Here is a 22,679-nt window from a genome sequence, read left to right as displayed (position 1 = left end):
GGGGTGGAATTGGAGCTGTAGCTGTCAGCTTACTCCATAGCCACAGCAATGCCAGATCTGAGCCTCATCTGTGACCTACCCTGCAGCTCATGGCAACGCAGGTTCCTTAACCCACTGAGCAAGGCTAGGGATCGAACTTGCGTCCTCATGGATGCTAGTCAAATTCATTTCCACTGAGCCATGATGGGAACTCCCCGGTCTTTTGACTTAGAGTCCACCTTAAATCCAGGGTAATAGCATTTTGAAATCCTTAGTCTAATCATAGCTGCAAAGACCCTCTTTCCATATAAAGCCACATTTATAAATACCAGAGGTTAGGACTTGGATGTATCATTTTGGGGGCCACCCTTCAACCCACCACAATCACCAGCTTGATAAACAATCTATCCCCTCACTGTAATGGGATATCTGAGGGTTAGCCCTGGGCTGCAGTGAAAATTCTACACCCACAATGCAGCGACTTGGGCCATGGTGTGTTAGTTTTCTATTTCGCTGTAATAAGTTAACACAAACTTGGTCATTTATTTTATTTTTAATTTTTTAAAATATTTTTGCTTTTTTTTAGGGCCATACCCATGGCACATGGAGGTTCCCAGGCTAGGGGCTGAATCAGAGCTACGGCTGCCGGCCTACCCCATAAGCCACAGCAACACAAGATCTGCACACATCTGTGACCTACACCACATTTGCGACCTACATCACAGCTCACGGCAACACCAGATCCTTAACCCACTGAGCAAGGCCAGGGATCGAACCCGCAACCTCATGATTCCTAGTCAGATTCTTTTCTGCTGCACCACAATGGGAACTCTGAAACTTAGGAGTTTAAATAACACACATTTATTTTATTTATTTATTTGTATTTTTCTTAATTGACGCATGTAGTAGCTTGATGTGGGCTCTCAATTCCCAGACCAAGGACTGAACCCAGGCCACAGCAGTGACAATGCTGAGTGCTGACCACTAGACCACCAGGGAACTCCCAGTACAAATTTATTATCTTTCACTTTTGGGGGATCAGAAATCTGAAATGGGCTAAATCAAGGTGCCAGCTTGTCCATGTTCCTTCTGAGAGCTCTAGAGGAGACTCCGTCCCCTTGACTTTTCCAGCTTCTAGAAGCACCTCAACGCCTTGGCCCATGACCCCTTCATCCAGGCTCAGTGTCGGCAGCACAGCACCACAACTCTCTCTCTGACTCTCACCTGCCTGCCTCTTGGTAGTTGGGCCTGTAGGCATCATCCAGGGTAACCTCTCATCTCTGCCAAGTTCCTTTTGCTGTGTAAGGTAATGCGTTTGCAGGTTCTGGGGATCAGGACATGGATATCTTTTGCAGGGTGGGGTGGAGCATTCTTCTTCTTTTTTTTTTTTTGTCTTTTGTTGTTGTTGTTGTTGTTGCTATTTCTTGGGCCGCTCCCGCGGCATATGGAGGTTCCCAGGCTAGGGGTCGAATCGGAGCTGCAGCCACCGGCCTACGCCAGAGCCACAGCAACTCGGGATCCGAGCCGCCTCTGCAACCTACACCACAGCTCACGGCAACGCCGGATCGTGAACCCACTGAGCAAGGGCAGGGACCGAACCCGCAACCTCATGGTTCCTAGTCGGATTCGTTAACCACTGCGCCACGACAGGAACTCCAAGCATTACTCTTTATACAGCACGTGGTGAGTCTGTTCTTCACGGAATTCTCATGTTACAAAATTCCTTGTGCTGACCTGGAGCAGAGTGAGAGTATCATGTTGTGCTTTAATATCTTTAGGATCTTGGTTGGGTACCACTCAGATGCCCAGCAAGATGCCTTTGTTTCTCTTACATTAACCCACATGGAGGAAAAGTACAGGGCAGGTGTGTCACCACCTGTCAATCATCCATTCCCCAATTAGCTAATCTTGGAAATTCCATAGGGTGGATCTTTATTTCTTTCATTGAAGTCTTTGCTTATTTTTATTTTATTATTTTATTTTATTTTTTCTTTTTATGACCACATCTGTGACATATGGAGGTTTCTGGGCTAGGGGTGGAATTGGAATTGCAGCTGAGGCCTATGACACAGCAACGCTGATCCTATCCACATCTGCAACCTACCCCATAGCTTGCGGTAATGCTCATCCTTAACCCACTGATCGAGGCCAGGGATGGAATCCAAATCCTCACGGACACTTTGCTGGGTTCTTAACCTGGGGAGCCACAGTGGGAACTCTGTGGCTTTGATTCTTTTAAAACAATGTGTGAGGAAAAAAAAATGAGGAGAGAAGGAGTGAAACTATTCATTATTATAAGTTGTTTACATCAGAATGAGGCAGTTTTCGATTATGTTTGTTGTTGAGAAAAAAATGAATGGCGATGAGAAGGGGCTAAGAGGACTTGGAGTGTGCAGTTGTGTAGAAGGAATGGAATTCATCAGGCCAGGCTCCGTGGGGAGTTGGTTTGCGTGGGTATAGAAGCTGGAGAAAGGGAGCTTCGAATGTGAGGTGGGGAGGCTGAAGGTGAAATAGCTTTTTCCTTTTTTTGGCCATGCCCATGGCATGTGGAAGTTCCCTGGCCAGGGATCAAACTCCAGCCACAGCAGTAACCTGAGCCACAGCGGTGATGACACTGAGTCCTTAACCACTAGGCCACCAGGGAACTCCCTATCTTTTTCGAATATAATCTCTACCCACCAGCCCCGCTTTCTGGCTTTTATGGGCTGTTTTGCCCAGGACTTCTCCTTATGCTCATGGAGAGTTAATACACCATCATCCAAAGTCTAATGTGTGGATGTGCAGTAAGGATTCTCTTAACTGCTATGCCCATCGCCATCGAAAGCCCTCTAGTGGAGAGGGTCTGAACAACTCTGGAAACAAATCCAGGTCTCTGGAACTTTATTAGGGTGGAAGGGATGGACCCTTGGGGAGAGGACTCTTGGGGTGGGTGCCTCCCTATAGGATAACCCAGGCGAAGGGCCCCAAGCCATCTCTGTGCATTCCTCAGGATCTTTCTCTCTCTGCAACATGTTGGGGTGCAACCTCAGGGCTGCACTGGTGGGAACAAAACACTCCTTACTGAGCTGGTTTTGCAGGGCTAGCATTATGGAGGGTTGCAGGCCGGGAGATAAATTGGATTAAGGACAGTATTTTCTTTTAGCAGCACACAAGGGAGCTATAGGCCAGGGTAGGTTTTCTGGTTCTCCCATGTTAGACCTGAGTGTTCAATGTGGGATGAGCAAAGGATGATTTTGAGGGACCAGCAAAAAGTGGCCCAAAGTTATCACTGTATTGTCTCCAGCCAGAAGAATATGAAGTACTGGGAACTCTATTAGTTTGCTCAGGCTGCCCTAGCATAATACCAGACTGGGTGGTTTAAACAGAAACAATGTATTTTCTCCCAGTTCTGGAGGCTGGAAGTCTAAGATCAAGGTATCAGGGAGTTCCCTTTGTGGCTCAGCGGTAATGAACCTGACTAGCACCCATAAGGACTGGGGTTCAATCCCTGGCCTCCCTCAGTGGGTTAAGGATCCAGCATTACTGTGTGCTGCCATGTAAGTCATAGACAGGGCTCAGATCCCGCATCGCTGTGGCTCTGGTGTAGGCTGGGAGCTCCAGCTCCGATTCGACCCCCAGCCTGGGAATCTCCATATGGCATGGGTGTGGCCCTAAAGAGACAAAAATAAATAAATTTTAAAAAAAGGTATCAGCAAAGTTGGTTTCTCCTGAGACTTCTCTCCATGGCTTGCAGATGACAGCCTTCCAGCTACGTCCCCACAGGGCCTTTCCTCTGTGCCCACACTCCTAGTGTTTCTCTCTCTTCTTTAAGGACACTAATCCTATTGGATCAGGACCCCACGCTTCTGACCTCCTGCCTCCTTAAAGGCTCTGTTTCCAAATACATTGGGGATTAGGGTTCAATACATTAATGGGGGGTATAGGTCAGTCCATAAAGAGGATCGTGTTTCTTCGTGGAAATACTCAAGGAGAAATATAGGACTTCTGGGAAAATGTACCTATTTGGAAAAACAACCCACTGAAGACAAATGTCCTTCTCCATGGAACCATATACTGTCTAGCCCAAGTACCCACTGTGAAAAATACACACCAGGAAGAATTCTCACTAAAAATGCTTCCTGGGAAAAATATTCTCTGGGAAAAATGGTAATTATGAAAATGCTCATTATAAAAATATTCACAGGGAAAAGTTTCCATGGGGTGGGGGGAAATCATTGCAAAAAGCAGGGAGGGGGTAAGGATAAACTCTAGGGGCATAGCCTTTCTGGGAAAAATACCTACAAGAAAATTTTTACCAGGAGAAATGACCACTCAAAAAATATGCACAAGGAAGAAAATATCCTGGGGAAAAAAAACACACCTAGTATTTAAAACACCTACAGAAACATATCCTGAATGAAACACATAGTCCCTGGAAAATTATGCTTGGGAAAATTATATTCATCAGAAAAATGGCCTTGACTGCATACCTACGGTGAAAAAGAGGAAAGTGTCATTTATTTTGAGTACATAATGTGTCATACATTCTTCTAAGAGTTTCATGTCTGTTAGCTCACTTGAAGCACATAAATGCTCTGTTTGGTGGGCACTCTTTTATGCCCTATTTTATATATGAGGGAACAGAGGCACAGAGAGTTCAGTAACTTGCTCAAAGTTGCACAGGAAATAAATGACAGCCCCAGCTTTGAACTCAACCAAGAATCCATTCATTCATTTGCTGAGCACTTAGCATTGTGTTAGGCAATGGGCTCTTAAATCTCAGTTTTGTTTTGTTTTCATTTTAGGGCTGTGCCATTGATGTTTGTAAGTTTCCAGGCTAGGGGTCAAATCAGAGCTGCAACTGCTGGTCTATACCACAGCCACAGCCACATGGGATCCAAGCTGTGTCTGTGAACTACACCACAGCTCATGGCAACGCTAGATCCTTAACCCACTGAGTGGCCAGGGATCGAACTTGCGTCCTCATGGATACTAGCCAGATTCGTTTCCGCTGAGCCAGGATGGGAACTCAAAACTGAGATTTAAGGAGTTCGTGTGGTAAGGCACTTGAGCCCCTTAGCCTGGGAACCTCCATATGCTAAGGGTGCAGCCCTAAAAAGACAAAAAGAAAAAAAATCTCAGCTTTAAGAAATGAACGAGGGACCCAGATTCCTAAGTGGTCAATGAGATTATAGTGGAGTGATCCTTTATACATTTGTGTTCACCTTGGAAATCGCAGTAAATATTTCCACCAGCCTGAAGTTCCTCTGTGGGCTTATGAAAGAAGCTACTTTCCTGGTCCTGTAGTAAACCAGCTTCCGTGGGAATAACACCCCTGGGAAATCATGAACCTCCAGGAGAATACTCAACAGTGCATTGGAAAACACAGTTCCCAGGGCAGAGTTAATACAAACATGTACCTCTGGGGGGTACTTCTTTGGAACCTAGTCTGGTCTCTCCATTGTCAAGTCTGGGTCTTTGCTCTTGACCATATGAACCCAGCCAAGATGGCCAAGTCACGCCATGACCTGGCTAGTGAGACCAAATGGGCTGCAGCAGCTTTGCTGCAAAAGGGGCACTGGCTGGACTCTAGAGGAGTTCTGAATGCTCTTGATTTTTGAAAGCTTTTACCTTTACGTGGTGTAACGCCACCAATATGTTCGCTCCATGGGTTCAAGTCGCTGTCTGTGTAGTTCATCTCAGTATTTTCAATGCGTGGAAAAAATCTGTGCTCAATAAATAAACATTTGTTAAAGGAAGAAATATTGACAATTGAATGGCAAGCTGTCAACTGAGCAGTTCCCAGTGTGGCTCAGTGGTTAATGAACCCGGCTAGTATCCATGAGGATACAGGTTCGATCCCTGGCCTTGATCAGTGGGTTAAGGATCCAGTATTGCCGTAGGCTGTCGTGTAGATGGTAGACACGGCTCGGATCCTGAGTTGCTGTGTCTGTGGTGTAGGCTGGCAGCTATATTTCCGATTCAACCTCTAACCTGGGAACCTCCATATGCCGAGGAGGTGGCCCTAAAAATACAAAAAAGACAAAAAAAAAGAAAAAGATATCAACTGAGTAAATGCTAGAGTCAGACATTTCAATCCCAGTGTTGCCATTTCCTGGCTGTGCTCCCTTGGCTAAATTACTTGGGCACTGAGCCTCAGTTTCTTCATCTGGGCAGTGGGGACAATAATATTTTTCTCCTGTGGTTTGTTAAGCAAGATGCAGAAATAAAAAGGTGCTTATCTGGGGGTTGATAGGGCTGCAGGCTGGAAAGCAGAGATTCAGGAATCACTTGAATTGTGTTTGTTCTGCTGGACTTTAAAATAAAGGAAGCTTACAAAGGCAAAAACCATAAGGTCACAGTTAGTTACATATATTCTTTGTCAAGAATTGTGACTGTGGCTAGGATTGGTTGGGGAAGGAAATGGTTACCTTGTTGCTAGGGGAGGTCTTTGAGACACAAGGTTGCAGCTACCAGATGTGCTAAAAATGGCTGGAGATGTCCCTGGCTTTGGTACAGTTCAGAAAGTTCAGTTTCTCAATGGTGCAGGGACGTTGTGTGTCTGAGGCCAGATGCTCCATGGCTGCCCGATTCCATTCTGTATGCCTGAACTTGGGTTACTCCGTTATGATTTCAATCTGTGATCAGGTTATTGGGGGAGCTGATGCTACAATGCCTGTCAAATACTCAGGGTAGTGCCTGACTCATGGTAGATGGTCAAGAAATAATTGGAATTGATCCCTTCCTTCATGAACTGTCGGGGCAGGTGGATCATCCCCCAGCCCATTCTGCCTCCAAAAATTCCAGATTGGAGGCCGGGGCCCCAGAAAGGCTGATTATTTAAGTCCAGAATCTGCAACTCCAGTTTTCTTTCTCCTCTGTCGTCTCTCGAGAACATGTGTGCTGTAGGGTTCCATCTGCTTCGGTAATAAAACATAAATTATTAAAACCATAAAATATTGATGCACTGTTTTATAAAACAGAGGGACTTTAATGTATTGATTATGAATTGAGAAAGCCTTAATGAGCTTCAGGAGGCAAAATAATTGGGAAGCGATGGTGGGTTGATTGCCTCCTGTGTCCCTGAATGAGAAGCAGTTATGAGATGAGGTTCCTCGGGTCCCATTTTGCATCACTGTCATCTAGCATTTTTGCCACCGTTGCTTTAAAACCTACACTTTCTGGCACAATAGATGCCACCCAAAGAGAAAGAGTGGGGGGGGGGGGAATAAAACCTTCTTGTTAAAAAGCAACAAAGTATTCTGGTTGGAAACTTACTTGCTTTGTTTTTCTCCCTGGGTGGTACCCATAGAATCTGGAAACTGACCCACAGAGGGTCATGCATCTTGTCCACCATCTCACAGCTTATTGGGGTCACGACTTAGCCTGGCACCCAGCTCCCCTGACTCTTGTGCTGGAGATTCTGCTTCTTCCATATCCTACGAGGGGCTTTTGGACGGTGAGTGCTGTTCAAAGGTGGAGCAGGCTTCTATTGGGTTTAGTCTTGGTGAGTGGTGAGACCTCCATCATTGGCAGTATGGAAGACAGACTGGACAACCTCTTGACCTCTTGGAAGGGGATTTGAAATTCTGTGGAGTGATGTGGCTGTTCCCTCATCCATCCACCCTGGCCTGCCTATCTTCAGATTCTCCCAGGTAAGTCCCGGGCTGGCAACTTTAGACAAAGCGGCATCTTGAAGATTCTCCACAATGTTGAGGGAGGGGAAGAGTCTGCTGTATCTGCTTAAACCCAACAGCCCTTATGTGAGATGGAAAGATATGCATCGGATCTGAGGAGGGACTGAGGCTCGGGGAAGTCAGTGGAATTGTCCAGGTTCACCCAGTCCATTGGAGGCAGAATCCAGGGCTAGAACCATTGTCTTTGGAGAACCGGCCTACTGTTCTTATAGAAATACCTTGTTGCCTTTTAGTTATATGTGGAAAATGAAGCTTTTATACATGGCACAATCAGAAAATAAGGTCTCACCAGTGACTGGGTTTTCACATGCTCTCTGAGCATTTTCAGAGAGTTTCAGACTTTGCTATGAGGGCCAGTGATGTGTTTGCAATGAGACCAGTTCAAGTGAATGATCCGTGGCTTACTTTCATTTTGCCTCCACATGTGTTGGGTCTGATTATTGCCAGGAAAGCCAGCAGAAAGGGCACTGAAATATTAGCAGCTAATATTTATCTTAGACTTTCTTCGTGCCAGGCAACTATGCCAGGTGTTTACTCCCATTAGATCATTTTTTTTTCTGCAGCAATCTTTGAAGCAGGAACTATTATCAACCCATTTTACAGATGAAGGCACTGAGGTTCTGAGTTAGTGAAGTCAGGATTTGAGCCCAGTGAGATAGACTTGAAAGCCTATACTCTTTTTAAAAAACCCTGAGGTAGAATTTGACATACAATGTGTAAGTTTCAGGGATACAGCATGTTGATTTGATGCATTTATATTGCAATACAGTTGCCACTGTAGAGTCAGCTAACACCTCTGTCACATCACAGGATTACTGTTTTTTCTAGTGGGGAGGACAATTAAGATCTACTTTCTTAATGTTTGAAGTTTAATGCTTAAAATATATTTTTTCGTTGTCTGTAATCGCTGGACTGCGTATAGATCTCCAGATCTTATGTATCTGCTAGTTCCAAGTATGTACCTTAAGCATCTCCCCTAGATTTCCAAATCACAGCTCCTGGTAACCATCCTTCTACTCTCTGTGGGGGAATTCAGTTCTTTTTAGAGTCCAGATAAAAGGGCTATCTTATAGGATTTGTTTTTATCTGTCTGATTTATCTCACTTAGTATAATATCCTCGAGGTCCATCCATGTTGTCACAAATGGCAAGATTTCCTCTTTTTCATGGCTGAATAGTATTCCATTGTGTACCACATTTTCCCATCCATTTATCCATCCATAGTCACTGAGGTTGTTTTCATAGCTTGGCTCTTGTGAATAATGTTGCAATAAACATAGGAGTGCCGATATCGCTTTGATAATCTGTTTTCATTCCCTTTGGCTATGTACCCAGAAGTAGAATTGATGGATTGTACTTAGTTGTAGTTTTCATTTTTTTGAGGAACCTTCCTACTATTTTCCATAATGGGTGAACCACATTGCAATCTCACCAATAGTGAGTGGACAATGGTTCCTCTTTAGGGAGCCTGTGCTTTTAAGTGGATAATAACTGCAGGCACCTTTCTTCATGTTTTCAATCACACTGCTTCTTTTGATACTGTTGAGCTCTCATTTCTTTGTGAAGCTGCTGATTTTCTTGGCCTCAACTCTGACCACTTCTTCTTGGTCTCTTCCCCTGACCCTCTTCTCAGCTGCCAGCCCCCTGTGGTTTTCCGGTTTCTCTCATGGGCCAGGGGTTCTTCCTACTAGATGTGTTCTCCTTGGGTAATCTCAGCTAATTGCATGGATTTTGCATGCACTGCTATTTGCTATGATGCTCTTGACCCCCAGTTCTGCACTGCCAGCTCTGAACCCTTCTCCTTGATATCAGAGTAACATCGGTCTCATGCAATGTTTGGGGAGGAGTTCCTGTTGTGGCTCCCAGGGGTAAGGAACAGGCTAGTGCCCATGAGGACATGGGTTCGATCCCTGGCCTCGCTCGGTGGGTTAAGGATTTGGCGTTGCCATGAGCTGTGGTGGAGGTGGCAGACGCGGCTTGGTTCACGAGTTGCTGTGGCTGTGGTGGAGGTGGGCAGCTACAGCTCTGATCTAACCCCTGGCCTGGTAACTTCTGTGGTTGGCGTGGTCCTAAAAGACAAATATATGTCTGTCTATGCAGAGGAAACGTTTCCCCAAAGTTTTTTTTCTTTTTCTTCTTCTTCTTTTTAGGGTCACACCCACAGCATGTGGAAGTTCTCAGGCTAGGGGTCAAATCCAAGCTACAGCTCCCGGCCTATGCTTCAGCCATAACCATGTGGTATCTGAGCCGCATCTGTGACCTACACCATAGCTCACGGCAATGCCGGATCTTGAACCCACTGAACGAGGCCAGGGATCGAACCCGCATCCTTATGGATACTAGTTGGGTTCCTTACTGCAAGAGCCAGGACAGGAACTCTGTATTTTTTAAGAGATTGTGTAGAATTGATGGTATTTATTTCTGAAATATTTGGGAGAACTTGCAGTGATACTGTTAGTGTGTGGAGATTTCTTTTTGGGAAGGTTTTAAAACTCTGAATTCAATTTATTTAATACTGATAAGTCTTCAGATTATTTCACTTTGGATGAAGTTGAGAAGTTTGTGACTTTTTAAGGAATTGGTCTTTTCTTCCACTTTGTAAAGTTTATGTTGTCAAGTTGTTCATAATATTCTTTTTAGTCCTTTTAATGTCTCTAGGGTCTGCAGCGATATCCCATCTTTTGTTTCTGATATCAGTAATTCGTGTCTCTTATGGCCAGTCTCACTAGAGGTTGATCTTTTCTTTAAATATTTTCCAAAATCAGTTTTTTTGTTTCATTGATTTTTTCCCTTCATTTTTACTGATTTCTGCTCTTGTCTTTATTATTTTCTTCCTTCTGTTTAATTTGGGTTCTTTTTCTTCTTTTATTCCCCTAGTTTCTTAAGGTGAAAACTTCGATTATTGATTTAAGATCTTTCTTCTTTTCTAACACAAGCATTTTTAAATTTATTTTTTGAAGTTTTGTTGAAGTAGAGTTGATTTACAATGTTGTGATCATTTTTGCTGTACAATCATAAACTTTATGTTTTTCTTTTTTGTGTTTTAGGGCCACACCTGTGGCATATGGAGATTCCCAGGCTAGGGGTTGAACTGGAGCTGTAGCTGCCAGCCTACACCACAGCCAGAGCAACACCAGGTCCGAGCTGCATCTGTGAACTACACCACAGCTCACAGCAATGCCAGATCCTTAACCCACTGAGTGAGGCCAGGGATCGAACCCGTGTCCTCATGGATACTAGTGACATTTGTTTCTGCTGAGCCATGATGGGAACTCCCGACCATAAACATTGTAATACTATAAATTTTCCTCTGTGCACTGCTTTAGCTGAAGCTGATGAATTTGGTATATTTTTATTCAGTTCAATATATATTTCCCTTGAGACTTCCTCTTTGGCCCTGTGATTAATTAGAAGTATGTTGTTAGTAAACACCTGTATTGGGATTTTCCAGACTTTCTCTTATTATATAATTCATAATAATATACGAATAATAATTATATATGAATTATATAGATATAACATATATATTTGTTAAATAACATTCTATATGATTTCAGTTCTTTTAAACTCCAATAGCTTTGTCTTATGGCTTAGAATATTGCCTATCTTGATAAATATTTTATGTGCACATAAAGAAAATGTGTGTTCTGATGTTGGATGGAATGTTTTATAAAATCAGTGAGGTTCTTTTAGTTGATGTTTTTGTTCAGCTCTTTCATGTCCTTACTAGTTTCTTTTGTATTAGTTCTCTTTAATACTAAAAGAGAAGGGTTAAAAAAAAAAAAAACTCAAACTGTGGTTGTATGTAGATTTATCTATTTCAGCTCTGCCATTGAAACTTGTTAAGATGCATATACGTTTTGGATTTGGTATTGGATTGACTCTTTTACCTCATGTATTGTCCGTCTTTACTCCTGCTAATTTTCTTTGCTCCGAAGTCTATTTAGTATGGCCATTCCAGTTTTCTTTTTCTATTAGTGTTGGCATGATATATCATTTTTCATAATTAAAAATTCTAATTTATCTGTCATAATGCTCTGAGCTCTTTATACATGCATGTGCTTTATCAATTTTAAGAAATCTCTGTTTTTTATTTAGTGTGTTCAGACTTTTTACATTAACTGTGATTATTCTGTTGTAATTTAGATTTATTATTTTGTTTTTTAATTTCTGCTCGTTTTTGGTTTTGTTTCCTATTTCCTCTGCCCTGCTCTCTAATGGATTTTTTTTTTTGTCTTTTTGTCTTTTTGTTTTTGTTGTTGTTGTTGTTGCTATTTCTTGGGCCGCTCCCGCGGCATATGGAGGTTCCCAGGCTAGGGGTCAAATCGGAGCTGTAGCCACCGGCCTACGCCAGAGCCACAGCAACGCGGGATCCGAGCCACATCTGCAACCTACACCACAGCTCACGGCAACGCCGGATCGTTAACCCACTGAGCAAGGGCAGGGACCGAACCCGCAACCTCATGGTTCCTAGTCGGATTCGTTAACCACTGTGCCACGATGGGAACTCCTAATGGATTACTTTAATGTAGTTAGCATTTTATTTTAATGTTGCTACTTAGATTTTGACTATCCCCCTTTTAATATTTTATTGTTCAACAAAGGAATTATAATACATATATTTAATTTCTAGTGGTCTACATATAGTCAAAATTTCATCACTTGAAGTGGAAACCAGAAAACTTGCTATTATATAGGTAACTTTATTTCTTACCTTTATATTTGTCTTATACATTACATCTAAAGTCATTAAGAACCCCACCAGAAAATGTTATATTTACTTTAAACTGTGGCATGCATTTTTAAAAACTCAAGAGGAAAGAATTGTCTATGATATCATCCTGATATTTTCTATATCTTTTTTCATTCATTCCTAACATTCCAAGTTTTCTTCTGGTTTCATGTATCTTCTGCCTGAAGAAATTGCTTTAGAAATTCCTTTAAAGAGAGTATGCTTTAAAGCTGTACTGTCTTTGCTTATCTTCATCTGAGAATGGCTTTATTTTAACCTGTTCCTGATGTAGATCACTAAATACAGAATTCTAGATTGGCAATTTTTTTCTTTCAGCACTTGAAAAATACTATAGTATTTTTTTCTGGCTTCCATGATTTGTGATGGGAAATTCATGGTTATTTGAAAAATTGTTCCCCTTTAGTTACTGCATGGAGTTTTTTCTGGCTGCTTTCAGGATTTTTTCCTTTGTCCTCAGTTTCAACAGTCTGAGCATGATGATTCTTTGTATGTGCATTTCTTTGGATGTGTCCTGTTTGGGATTAATTTAGCATCTTCAGTCTGTAGCTTTACGTCTTTTGCCAGACTTGGGAACTTTTCAGCCTTTACTTCCTCAAATATTTTTTCACCATCACACTCTTTATCTTCTCCCTTTGGACTCAGATGACATAAATATTAGAGCTTTTGTTATAGTGCCACAGGTCTGTGAGGGTCTGCTTATTTTTTTCAATTTTGTTCTCTCTTGTCTTCAAGTTCACTAAATATCTCTTCCAATCTGCAGCTGAGTTCATCCAGTGAATTTTTAAAATTCCAGTTTACTGTTTTTCAATTTTTATTGGATTCTTTGGTATATATTTTATTTCTTTAATAAGACTATATTTTTTCATTTGTTTCAAGATCATTGATGATTGCTTATTGGAGCGTTTGTATAATGACTGAAGTCTTTGTCAGATAATTCCAACATCTGTGTCATCTTTTTTTTTTTTTTTTTTTTAATAGCCATCTCCATGGCATATGGAAGTTCCTGGTCAGGGATCGAATCCCAGCTATAGCCTTGACCTACACTGCATCTGTGGCAATGCTGGATCCTTTAACCCATTGTGCCAGACCAGGGATCAAACTTGCATCTCTGCAGTGACCTGAGCTGCTGCCATTGGATTCTTACCCTACTGGCACCACAACAGGAACTTTCATCTGTGTCATCTTTTAACTGTTTTTCCCCAATGGACTTAAAAGCTTTCTGGTTATTGGGAGGCTGAGTAGTTTTGAATTAGATTCTGAGCATTTGGCCTAGCATGTTATGCAGCGCTGCGCCCTGTTTTAACTCCTGTGGAATGGTTTGGTTCTAGTAGGAAATCAATCTGCTTAGATTTAGGTGGAAAGTCCCAATTGCCCTTCTGTGAACTCTGATCAATTGTTTCCAATCCTCTATAGTGTTATTAGGTCTGCCCATGTCTGTGGTGGTCATTCTAAGTAGGTGAGTAGTGGGGTGTCTGTTGGTCCAGTTCTCAATGCTAGATATGCTGGTTAGGACCAAACCCATGCAGGCACAGCTTGGGGGTGAGCACAGGAATTCATCAGCCACTTTATACAGTCATTTTCCTGAGCTCCTCTTTCTCCCTCACGTCTCTGGCACTTTGCATTTGCTTGGGATACTCCTTTCTCTTTCCTTTGAGTAGAAAGATGGGGCTTTAGGTAACTTGTTGCACCAACCACTTACCTCTGCGTATCCAGGGTCAAGCTGCGGGAAGTCAGAGAAAGAGAGAGTAACGGGAGAGGCTAACAGTAGGAGAAACAATAGTGCGGGGTCACTGGGAATTCTCTCTGCTTCCTTTATAGCTTTTATGTAAATCTGAAACTATTCTAAAATTAAAACAGGTATTTTAAAACGTCAATCAATGTTTGTCCCACCTTCTCGGGATCACAGTTGTGTAGATCAGAGAGCCAGATCTGTCTCCCACAGGGGCCTCTGCCACTGGTGTCACAGGACTGCTTGGGGTCTGGCTAAGAGAGAACAGAGAGAAGAAAAAAATGAGTGTTTCCATACGCCTGAGTGCTAGCAGCTTTCTTTCCAAAGCCTGGAGCCACACACAGCTAGAAGCTGCTTCTGGAGGAAGCTATGTTCACGTTGAGGCTCACTTCCTGGCTTCAGGCTGCCTTGCAGGGAGGCTAGGGAATAATGGAAGAAAGACTATGGGAAACTCACCTCCCATTTGGTGGTTCACAGTCTCATCTTCCCCAGTCTGCGTCAAACTATTTCCTTTTCAGAGTCCTTAAAAAGCTGCTCCATGTACTCTGCACCCAGTGAGAGAGAGAAGGTGGAGTCAATGTCTCCATTTTTAAAATTACCTCTTTTTAAGCCTTTTTATTATGAGATATAATATCCATAAGAAAAGAGCAATATTTATATATATTATGTGTATAATATACATATACCATATACATATCAATAGATATGTATATATGTATGTATATGTACATAATATATATAATATATTTAATGTATATGTTTATGTATGTGTTTAAATGCGTATAAATTGACACCTATGAAATAACCACCCAGGTTAATAAGTAAGACATTATTGATCTCCCGAAAACATCAGCGACAACTCACTCCTTTACCTGCCAGAAGTAACCACTGACTCCTGACTTGGTTGTAGACGTCTCCATACTTGTTTTTTTTTTTTTTTTTTTTGGTCTTTTTGCTATTTCTTGGGCCACTCCCGCGGCATATGGAGGTTCCCAGGCTAGGGGTCCAATCGGAGGTGTAGCCACCGGCCTATGCCAGAGCCACAGCAACGCGGGATCCGAGCCGCGTCTGCAACCCACACCACAGCTCACGGCAACGCCGGATCGTTAACCCACTGAGCAAGGGCAGGGACCGAACCCGCAACCTCATGGTTCCTAGTCGGATTCGTTAACCACTGCGCCACGACGGGAACTCCCATACTTGTTTTTTTTTAACATCTGTACCACAGTATGGTTTCGCTACCCTTTTTTTCCCCCAACTTTCTGTACATCGAACGGATTCTTTTATGTCTGGCTTCTTTTGCTTGATAGTGTTTATGAGACTCATCCAGTTTGTTGGGCATGGCTGTCACAAATTAATTTTCATTTTTGTGTGCCATTGTAGAAACATCCAGCAGTATGTTATCCATGCGAATGCTGATGAGCCTTTGGGTTGTTTCTGGCTTGGGTGCTGCAAGGAACAGTGAATGCTCCGTAACATTTTTGTACACTTGGAGCCCACGTTACAAAATTTCTCTAAGATACAGACACGCGAGGGGAATGGCTGTGTCATCAGGTCTATCTTCAGCTGTAATAATAATGGCAAACGGTTTTCTCGAATGTTGTTCCAACTTACACTCTCACCAGCCGTCGATGAGGATCCTCGGGGGTCCACGGGGGCCATTCTTCATCCTGTTTGTTCCTATCGTGCATGGCACAGAGGATGTTCCATATGCATTTGTTAAGCCATTGAACTGACAGCTGGCTATGACTGTGTTTTGTGTGGCTGAGATGAAATCCTTTTGTTCACATTTTGAAAAGCCTTGGGTTACGCTCCGCATTCATTAGAAAGGAATTGAGGACATGTCACAACAATTATCTCCAGTGGAAAAATGTGCTAAAGAAGGCTAATGATGATTTGTGAAGGGGACGGGAGCCACTTAGTCCTTTGAAGACAAAAGTGGCAGATCAAAGGCCACCGTCTCCTAATTTGAGAGGGTTAGGGTTGGTGGGAAGCTGTGGGCTGGGGGATGGAAGACATAGAAAAGAGAGATTGTTTCAAGAATCACAGGACCGGAAAGAAAAGAATAACTGAGAAAATTCCACGGGTGAGGAAGAGTGTGTGTGTTGTTGGGGTGTCAAGCAGCACAAGTCACTCCATCAAACTGATGGTGCTCAGACTAGCTGGGAAGAAAGCAAACCAGGCAGCATGAAACAGACGACTGCACCCCATTTCTGGACTCCAATTTCCCATCCTGACTTCCTCCCCCCAACTGCTTTAAACTGGCACACTCGAAAAGCCTTTGAAAGCCGGGAGACAGACAGAGAGTTTAATACGTGGGGATGATCTCATGACTTAGAAGGATAAATTACAGAATTTGTAAAATCCTTCAGAGTCTGGTACAGATGAAAAACTTGCTATGAGAAATAAGGACAGTCTGAATCAAGTGAGAATTACTCTACAACCCCCCTGAAGGGATCAGTTTTTGAATAACAAAGTAAGATCAATTCAATGTAACACCTGGACTAAACTGAATAATAAGTGTAAACATGTTTTTATGATTAAGTTTATTTTCTATGTCTCACTTTGGGTGCACAAAACTTTATGAGGTAGAGAATATTATCTTCATTTTACCAATTGAGAAACTGAGGCTCAGAGAGGTTAAGTGACTCACAGAAGGTCACACAGCCAGTCAGAGATACAGATGGGAGCCAAATAGATAAAGTGACCCCGGAGCCTACCTTGTGGTGGCTTTTTGTTTTTGTTTTGGGGTGTTTTTTTTTCTTTTTCTTTTTTTGGTTGTGTGCTTTTAATTTATATACAGTAGACCTCATTTTATTTTGATGTATATTTCTATGAATTTTATTACACGCATAGATTTGTGTAACCACCTTCACCATCATGACAAAGAACAAGCTCACCCTTTCGAAAATCTACCTCCTGCAGTTCCTTTATAATCTCCGTCTCCCCCGTTTCCTGTCCCCCAGGCCTTTGGCAATGACTAGTGTGGTCTTTTCTAAAATGTCGTGCAGGGAGTTCCTGTCGTGGCTTAGTGGTTAACGAATCCGACTGGGAACCATGAGGTTGCGGGTTTGGTCCCTGGCTTTGCTCAGTGGGTTAAGGATCCCGCATTGCCCTGAGCTGTGGTGTAGGTTGCAGAAGCGGCTCGGATCCCGCGTTGCTGTGGCTGTGGTGTAGGCCAGAGGCTAGAGCTCCGATTCGACCCCCAGCCTGGGAACCTCCATATGCCGCAGGAGCGGCCCAGGAAATGGTAAAAAAAAAAAAAAAAGACAAAAGAAATAAAAATAAAATAAAATGTCATGCAGTATACTGTGTAGACAAAAGAAATAAAAATAAAATAAAATGTCATGCAGTATATTGTGTATAATCTTTTTATTTTCTTTAATTTTATTGTTTTATTTTATTTATTTCATTATAGCTGGTTTACAATGTTCTGTCAATTTCTGCTGTACAGCAAAGGGACCCAGTCCCTGTGTATAATCTTTTAAGCTTGGCTTCCTTTCAGCATGATGCCCTTGAGATCGATCCAAGTTGCTGTAACCATCACTACTTTGTTTTTTGTATTGATGAGTAGTGTTCTGCTGTATGGATATACCAGAGTTTACTCACCTCCTGAAGGATATATTTGTCACTTACAGTTTTTTGGAGTAATTTTGAATAGAGATGGTCTTTCTAAACATTTACATAACAAATTTTGGAGTGAACCAGTCATCATTTCTTCCGGGTAAACATAAAGAGTGTGATTTCTTGGCCATGCAGTAAGTGTATTGTATAAGAAATTGCTGAAATATTTTCCTGGGTCATTTTCCATTCCCAACAGCCAAGCATGAAAGATCCAGTGCTCTCTGTCTTGATCAGCACTTGGTAGTGTCAGATTTTTTTTAAAAAAATTTAAATTTGTTTTAGCCTTTCTAACAGGCATGTAAGGATATCTTGTGATTTTAATTTGCATTTTCCTAATGACTTTCGATGTGGAATGTCTTTTCATTTTCATTTTTGCCATCCAAATACCTTCTTGGGTAAACTCTCTGTTCAAATCTTTAGCACATTTAAAAAAATTGGGTTGTTGGAGTTCCCTTTGTGGTGCAACAGAAATGAATCCAACTAGGAAACATGAGGTTGCAGGTTCGATCCCTGGCCTCGCTCAGTGGGTTAAGGATCAAGGATCCGGCATTGCCATGAGCTGTGGTGTAGGTCGCAGACGTGGCTCAGATTCTGTGTTGCTGTGGTGGTGGTGTATACTGGCAGCTGCAGCTCCCATTGGACCCCTAGCCTGGGAACCTCCATATGCTGCAGGTGCAGCCCTAAAAAGACAAAAAAAAAATCGGGTTGTTTATTTTCTTATTACTAAGTTTTTAAAATTTTCTTTACAGAAAGCCCATGGGCATTCTCCATGGGAAGGTGATGGATTGTGTTTCCCCATGGAAGCCTCTGAGCCTAGTGGGGTACCCAGCACACAGTAGGTGCTCAAGAGTTGTGGTCCTTGTGGTTCCCATGGTGGCTCAGTGGCTTAAGGACCTGATGTTTCTGTGGGGATGTGGGTTCTGTCCCTGGCCTTGCTCAATGGGTTAAGGATGCGGCACTGCCAAAAGCTGTGGCATAGGTCACAGATTGGCTCGGATCTGGTGTTGCTGTGGTTGTGGCTGTGGTGTAGACCTCAGCTGCAGTTCTGATTGGACCCCTAGCCTGAGAATTTCCATATGCTGCAGGTGTGGCTGTAAAAACGGAAAAAAAAAAAAAAAAAAGAAGAGGAATCATTTGGAGGCCTTGGGCTTGGTGAAACACAGCATGCTAAGCCCCCTCCCAGAGTAGCTGGCTGGGAGCCCTGGGGTGAGGCATGAGAATTTGTTGTTGTAACTTCTTAGTTGATGCTGATTTTGCTGGTCCTCCACCCTGCCTCCCACTCCAGCTGTTACTGAAGCAACCTTCCCTGCCATACGTTGGGCCCTGGGGGTTTTCAGCAGAGGATGCTTTGGGGGAGCCTGCCTGGCCCTCAAGCATGTGCTCTCTGGAAGCGCAGGACAGTTAAAATCTGGAGGTGAACCCCTGAGCCATAGAGGATAAGAGCTGGTAGATAAATGTTGGTAGGCAGTTCTGAGATGCATTCTAGAAGGTTCCTTTGAAGGTCCCTGGGGAATTGTGTCCCAGTCGTCCACTGTGTTGGCTAACTATGCATCACACCCTTAGATAGGTTTCCTCTCTTTCCACGATTCACTATCCAGTCTCCCACGCCTGGTCCCAGGCTCTCTTTCTAAAACAAAGTACCTGCATGTAAGCCCTTGATGCTTGTTCGGCTTTCCAGGGGGAACCTTGGCATAAGACATTTACTGGGGTGAGGCATCTCATTCTTCATCTCCATCATGAAAATGGCCCAACAGATAGCAACCTGGCATGAGACATGCAGCGTTCTCTGGACTCTGTGGTCAGGGACTGTGAATTACTCACTTTTGTATCCCCTGGACACAGGCTAGTGACAGGCACATGTGGGTGTTGAGAAAATGATGGATAACTAAATCACAAAAAGTGTTTTTACACTTATTAAACCAAACTGGGTAGAAGAGCTGGAGCAGGCAAACTAGCAGGTGGGGGAAAGGAGGCTGGCTCACTCAGAGTGATTGGAGCACAGAATGAGACGCCAGGTAAGGAAGTGCTGATTAAGGGTTTAGGGTATTGAGATCTGTGTTGGGATCCAAACCCCACCGTCTCCTGGCTGTGTGACCAGAGGCAGCTTTCCCTTTGAACTTCAATTCCCCCATCTATACGATGGGGGAATAATGAGATCGACCTTGCTGAGTTTTTGTGGAGATGAAAGTGTGACAGTGTGTGCACGAAACACCCAGCACTCGTGCTGGCACATAGCAGAGGTTTGAAAAATGTTCATGCCCTCTGTTGTCGGCCACCTGCCCGTCAGAGGTGCAGTGACAGTAGGACCTTAAAGGTTCACTCCATTTCTAAGATTTCTGGAGACTGCGGCAGTAGCCAGACAGAAATTATTAACCTTGATAATGAAAATAAAGATGTTTATTAATAGTAGTTAGTGATAATACTGTGCTTACTCTATGCCAGGTACTGTTCCAAACGTTTTTTACATATGGGCTCATTTGATTCTTCAGCCACTCTGTGAGGTAGATTCCATTATATCCCCCATTTTACAAATGATGAGCCCAAGGCACAGAGAGGGTAAGTGAATTGATCAAAATCACACAGCTTGTCATAAGCTGAACTGGGTTTTGAACCTAGGCTGTCTTGCTCCTAACAACTGTAGCATATTTCTGGGATTTGAAATAGTCTGCACTTCTCTGGCTATGGAGCCCCTGGTTCTCAAAGGCCTTTGCCTCTCAGCACTTAGGTGTTACAGCTTGAATAGCAATTTCCCATGTATCGTTTCTTGAGCCTTTCAAGTGGAGAAGAGGAAGAATGTTCCAATTATGTCCATAGCTGATGGGTTCACTCCAAGCCACCCTATTTCATGCTATTCAACAACTCATATGTAATGAGCCAGGTACTGAGCCATGTAAGCTGAGAAAGATATAGCCTCTCCCTGCAAGAAGCTGCCTCTACCCTTAAGCAGGATGGAAACATGAATAGAGAGATGCCATCTGTGATGCCTGGTGAGGGGGGAGTGAACAGGGGAGGTGGTCAGCCATGCCTGGGAGGTCTGGGGGGGGGGGTTCCTAGAGGAGGCCACCACCAGGCTGCCATCTCCCATACCTCCTTCTTCCACTTCTACACTCTCCATCAGCAGAATTGCCTCCTGAGCCTCTTCACCTCCTCCCAAAGAACAACTTAAACAAACAAACAAAAAAAAGATTACTGCTAGGACATATCAACATGTAAGGGGATAGAATGAGAATTACTGGTGTTTGCACCAAGCATTTGCTTCCTGTCCATGCCTGGCTGTTTATTTGAAAAGTTGCCCCGAAAAATGTCAGGTTCTGTTAGACTCTGGAAGGAGTAAGACGGAGACGTTCAGGCAGCGCTCGTCTCCTCTCATGTTATTTGTGTACACGGGAAATGCAGAAACCCAACGAAAAGCCTTTTGTTTTCAGTGGGTCTGCTTGACGCGCCTCCGGTGGATGGACGGTGGTGATGGCTTCATACAGACAAAACCCTCTGCCACTACCCTCCACGCACAATGCCCCGTGTCCCCGTTTCCTTTTCAGGGGGTAGAAGGGCCAGGGAGACGAGAGGGAGAGGATGCTTGAACCGTGTTGAGGGGGAGTCTCCCTCCCAGTCTCTTGATGGGGACGTTCCCCACCCCACCTTCTTGATACTTCCCATTTCCAGCGTGGGGGTGAATTGTCCAGTCACTGACCCACCCCCATTTCTGTTCAGACTGACGTAGCCAAGGGGACTGATATGCTTCCTCTCTTCTTCCTCCTCCACCACCCACAGGGGGCAAAGGCCAGGTAAATGGATCTGCTCTGCAAACTTCCTGCAGATGGGCTGGTCCTCGCTCGCGATTGAGAGGCTGGAAGATAATGGACCCATTTATTAATCCCGCCTAAATCCTGATACTCCGACATGGATTTTGTGCCATGTGACTTTTGTTCGCCCCTCTAGATCCATATTCTCCTTCTCTGTTCCCCCCAGTGCCTCCTATATCGGTAGGCTACCTTGCCCTCTGGTTTCAGTCTGGGGGGGTGGGTGGTGTCTGGAAGATCAGGAGAAAGGAGGAGAGCGAGGAGGTGGTCTCTATTCCCCTTCGCTCCCTGTGCTGATTGCCTTTGGTTGGCTGCCTTCCTAACCGTGTGACAGAGTCTGTGGCTCTGCTGGGCAACCCCTCTTCCATTTTATCCCTTCTAGTTGAGCTGTAGTAACAGCATCCACGGTAAGGAGGTCCTTTGCTAAGGACCTTCCCCTGCCCTTGTAAATAGTCACTTTACTAAACTCTCCTCCATGGCGTAGCCTTACTGCTCGGCACCTCTTGCTGGGACAGATTGTATTTTCCAAAGATGCCTGCACCACTATGCATCCCATCTCACATGTGTTCTTCTTAAAATGTGATATTGAGACTACTCCACCCAGAAGTGGGAATCTAAGTCCCCATCCTTGCATCTGGGCAGCACCAGGAAAGTGGCAGAAGTGATGCTGCATGAATGCTGAGGCTAAGTCCTAAAAGGCCATAGGGCTTCCACCTGTTCCTCTGGGGAGGCTCACTCATGGAACCCAGCTTGTATATGGAGAGGACACCCCTATCAGTGTCCCAGCGGACAGCAGCATCCCCTCCCAGTTGTGCGAATGGGTCTTCACATGAATCCAGCCCTCCACCTTGGAGCTGCCCCAACTGGTATCGAATAGAGCGGAGATAAGCTGGCCCCATTCAGCCATGTCCAAGTGGCAGCTTGAAGAGCGAAATACACATGGTGTTTCAGCTACTCCATTTTAAGGTGGTTTGTTATGCAGATAATCACTAACAAAGTTAACCATTGACCGCCATCGTTACTCTCGTGTTTTATTTCTCCTCTTGTTTAGAAATCAGGGCAGGGAGGGGAGAGAAATATAGTAGGGATGCTCCAGAGATGCCGACACTCACCTGCTGC

Source organism: Phacochoerus africanus, chromosome 7, assembly GCF_016906955.1.
Source record: "Phacochoerus africanus isolate WHEZ1 chromosome 7, ROS_Pafr_v1, whole genome shotgun sequence".
Taxonomy (NCBI): domain Eukaryota; kingdom Metazoa; phylum Chordata; class Mammalia; order Artiodactyla; family Suidae; genus Phacochoerus; species Phacochoerus africanus.
This window is presented reverse-complemented; position numbering follows the sequence as displayed.